The following is a 4,601-nucleotide window of genomic DNA, read 5'->3' as shown; positions in this document are numbered from 1 at the left end:
GAGATTTCCTTCTTTTGATTCTCTAATGCTATTGCTGGGGTCCCCACAACATGAGAGACTGTATTAAAGGGTCCCAGCATTAGGAAGGGTGAGGACCACGGCTTTAAGTTATCGCTAAGCTACTTACAATCCCTAACACAGTGTAAAGGCTGTAAAGTAGTTGTTGTACCATCCTGTTTAGGGATAATGACAAGAGAAAGCCTCTGATCACATCCTAAACACACGAGTTTTCCTTCAAATTTTTCTGATAAGCAGTTGTTTGAATCTTGGAAAAAGAATCCATGGCTATAGAGGACCAATTATGTAGTTTAAATAGATCAGGGTGTTAGCTATTACATTGCCAGCACCCTATAAGGGTAGGCTTCCTGCCCGCACCGGTTTTTTTTTTTTTGTTGTTGTTGTTTGTTTAGAGACAGTGTTTCTCTGTAATTTTGGAACCTGTCCTAGAACTAGCTCTGTAGACCAGGTTGGGCTTGAACTCAGAGATCCCCCTGCCTCTGCCTCCCGAGTGCTGGGATTAAAAGCATGTGCCACATTGCCTGGCATAAAGGTAGGCTTTTAAGAGTCCTTCCTGATGGCATGCCACTCCCTCCTCTGTTCCGAACCATCTTTGTGGGGACCATTATCCTGTGATACTCTCTTCTATCTTCACAGTTTGCTATTTATTCAGAATGTCTCCTTTTTTCCTGTTTTGGAACTTTACATAAGTTGAAGGATTTTATAATTTTTTTTTCTCTCTAAATGATGTTTGTGAGGAACTGGGTGTTGTGGCACATGCTTGTGATCTCGGGAGGCTGGTGAGAAGATCTGGAGCATTTGAGGAAAGCCTGGGTTGCATAGTGATTTCAAGGCCATCTTGTGCTATATGATGAGATTCTGTTTGTGAAAAAAAAAAGTTTGTGAAATTCATTTGCATTGACTATGTGCCTGTATGCTTACTCAATTAAAACAATTGGGGCTCAGTGGTAAGAGCACTTGCTACACTAGCATGAGGACCCGGATTCAGATCCCTGTACCCATATAAGAATCTGGGTGTGGCCATGTGTGCCTATAACCCCAGTGTTGAGTTGCGGAGGATTCACCGAGTTTAGTGGCTGCTGGTACAGATCAAAAATGAGGAGTTCCGGGTTCAGCAAGAGACCCTTTTCCAAGGGAATAAGGAGGAACGTGATAGAGGAGGGCACCTGATGTCCTCTGATCTGATCTTCATACACGGCAAACATACCTGCATACCTGCACCCCCCCACACATACACACACGTCCCACCAGGAAGATGGTTCAGACGTTAAAAGTTCTTGCAAGCATGAGGACCTGAGTTCAGACCTGCAGAACCCATGTAAATGTATACCTGTAATCCCAGATAATCCCAGCGCTAGGGAAGAGAGACGGGCATCTCCCTGGAGTTGGTTGGGTCGCTAGTCTAGCTGTATTAACAAACTTCACATTCAGTGAGAGACCTTGTCTCAAAAAAATAAGGTTGAGCTTTGGTCCAGAAACCAATCTGGAACTGACCTGAAAACTCCCTTCCTGCTGACTAGCTTTCATAGGACCAGAACTTACTATGGCAGTTCACGGGGGGAAAACGTCTACCAACGCTATTACCCAACAGTGAACCCTGAATGCTATAGTCCTAACAGGTAAAATGGGCCCACTGGGGTCATCATGGTAAAGGTTATGAGGATGACCAACACTTTTGGATTGGATTTGAGGTCTGCTCCTCAGGAGAGAATTCATGCCTGGTACTGTAAACCTGGTTGAAAGTCCATAACCTTGGAAGTCAAAGGTCATATTGTTGTCTTGCTAAGTGGGAAAATTGTGATCAAACTGCCTAAATACTTACGTTCATACATCTCAATTATTGAGAGTCAACTTTGACCCAGAAAAATGGGCCAAAATTAATGCAGAGACTCATAACTGGCCAAAATGCCAAGAATAAATGCTCAATCCTAAATGCGACATCTGTCTTACACCATTCCCCTATCTGCCAAGGCTAAAGGAACCCTGGGAGGAGGGGCCCGAGGACCGGCAGCAGCACTGTGAAATGTTTTCTTCTGTATCACAGCACGGCAGTCATGAACTCAACTGCACATGATGAAGACAAGAGAAGGTCAGCGAGGGGCTGGAGAGAAGGCTGAGTGGTTAAGAGTACTTGTTGCTCTTCAGAGAGCTGGGTTCAATTCTTAGCACCCATATGCTAGTTCACAACCACTTTTAACTCCCAGGCACTCAGATGGTGCACAATCATACACACAGACTGACTGAACTAAATAGGAGAGAAAGAGAAATAGGAGAGACTGGACATAAAGTGGGGAGGAGAACATATGGGAGTGCCCGTGGGGAGTGAGTGGGAGGGGGGAGTGGGGGCAACTTAATATATGATCAAGATACGTTGTTTTCATGTATGAAACTGTCAAAGAATAAAAGAGATCCTATTAAAAATAAGGTGGAGATAGCTGGGCAGTGGTGGTGCACACCTTTAATTCAAGCACTTGGGAGACAGAGGCAGGTGGATCTCTGTGAGTTGAGGCTGGTCTGGTCTACAGAGCAAGTTCCAGAACAGCCAGGGTTGCTACTCAGAAAAATCCTGTCTCGAAAAACAAAACAAAACAAAAGTCATAAAAAAAATAAGATGGAGCCGGGCAGTGGTGGCGCACGCCTTTAATCCCAGCACTCGGGAGGCAGAGGCAGGCGGATCTCTGTGAGTTCAAGACCAGCCTGGTCTACAGAGCTAGTTCCAGGACAGGCTCCAAAGCCACAGAGAAACCCTGTCTCGAAAAACCATTAAAAAAATATGAAATGGGACTGGGGTGTAGCTCAGTTGGTAGAGTACTTGTCTAGAAAGCACAAAGCCCTGGACTTGTAATCCTAGCATTTGCAAGCCTGGAGGATTAGGAATTCAAGCTATAGAGTGAGCTCAAGGCTAGCTTGGGCTACATAAGAACCTGCCTTTCTTTCTTTCTTTCTTTCTTTCTTTCTTTCTTTCTTTCTTTCTTTCTTTCTTTCTTTCTGTATTTCTAGATAGGGTTTCTCTGTGTAGTCCTGGTTGTCCTGGAACTCGCTTTGTAGACCAGACTGACTTCAAATTCACAAAGACTCACCAACCACCTGGCTAGAACCTGTCTTTAAAAAACCGAGAGGGGGCTGGAGAGATGGCTCAGTGGTTAAGAGCATTGTGTGCTCTTCCAAAGGACCCAAGTTCGATTCCCAGCAACCACATGATGGCTCACAACCATCTGTAATGAGGTCTGGTGTACTCTTCTGGCCTACAGACATATATGCAAACAGAATAGTGTGTCCATAATAAATAAATAAAAAAAAAACAGAGAGAGAAGCCAGGTGGTGGTGGTACATGCCTTTAATCCCAGTACTCGGGAGGCAGAGGCAGGTGGATCTCTGTGAGTTTGAGGCCAACCTGGTCTACAAGGGCTAGTTCCATGATAAGTTTCAAAGCTACAGAGAATCCCGGTCTCGTTAAACAAAAAAACTAAAAACAAAATAAAACCAGAGAGAGAGAGAGAGAGAGAGAGAGAGAGAGAGAGAGAGAGAACTATGACAGGTAAGTAACTCTTGATCCTCCAAGCTGATTTCAGAATTGCCTTTTCGGCTTTTGACACAAGGGGCTCTGGGTGATGTCTGGTCACTTCTGAGTGAACCTGGTCTCGAGGACTGGGCTGCATGGCAATAAATATGGTACTCACTCAGTGGAAGGAGCCCATCTGCAGAGGACACCAGCAGCTGCTATCTTCACGGCTCCTGCCTCCGATTAGTCACTGCCACAGGACAGATGACTACTGAGTGCCCTATTCAGGCTAAAGGTCTTCCTGCTGGGCAAGGGTTTGCTTACCCAGGAACTTCAGATATGAGGGGGTGGGTGGAGCCAGGCTTTGTTTGCTCTACCAAAGGCATATCCGTCATCTGGGGATGTTAATTACCTAAGAGTCGGAATATATCACCTCTCCCTTAATGTTAGTGGGGCCTGAGGCAAAAGTACAAATAGATAAAGAACTGTGAACCTAACTAGAGTCCAGTCTTCTACTTTGACTAACATGGATCATTAAGGTGTGAATGGAGATCTTCATAAAGACCCTAGAGCAGACTTGAATTTAGCATTCCTAGGATCAAAATAAAGAAGAAAAGGAAAAGAGTAGGACTTGGTGGTCCAGCCCTGAAATCCCAGCTTCTCAGGAGGCTAAAGCAGAAAGGTTGCAAATTCAAGGACAACCTGGGCAATTTAGGGAGACTGAGATTCAAAACAAAGAATAGAGCAAGAGCTATGGCTATAGGTGAATGGTGGAGTGCTTGCCTACTATGCTTAAGGTTAAATCCCCAGGACTGCAGGAGAGAAAACTAAAGAAATAGAATAGCACAGATCCCTGGACTTCGGGGTATATGCACTTGCATTCGATGCTGAGAGGAGCTCTGGCTACCGGCCCCTAGCTTGCCTTCTTTCCTCACCTGTCTGGCACCATGAAGGATCTGTGGAAATGCACAGAGCAGCTCAGATGTCTGAGCGCACTAGGCCACCTCCTCCGAGTACAGCTGCCCTTTGGCACTCTGGGAAATGTCTACACTGTTTTATTTATTTATTTATTTATTTATTT

The sequence above is a fragment of the Microtus ochrogaster genome, chromosome 7 (assembly GCF_000317375.1).
Source record: "Microtus ochrogaster isolate Prairie Vole_2 chromosome 7, MicOch1.0, whole genome shotgun sequence".
Taxonomy (NCBI): Eukaryota; Metazoa; Chordata; class Mammalia; order Rodentia; family Cricetidae; genus Microtus; species Microtus ochrogaster.
The sequence above is the reverse complement of the archived record's forward strand: the minus strand, read 5'-3'. Positions refer to the sequence as shown.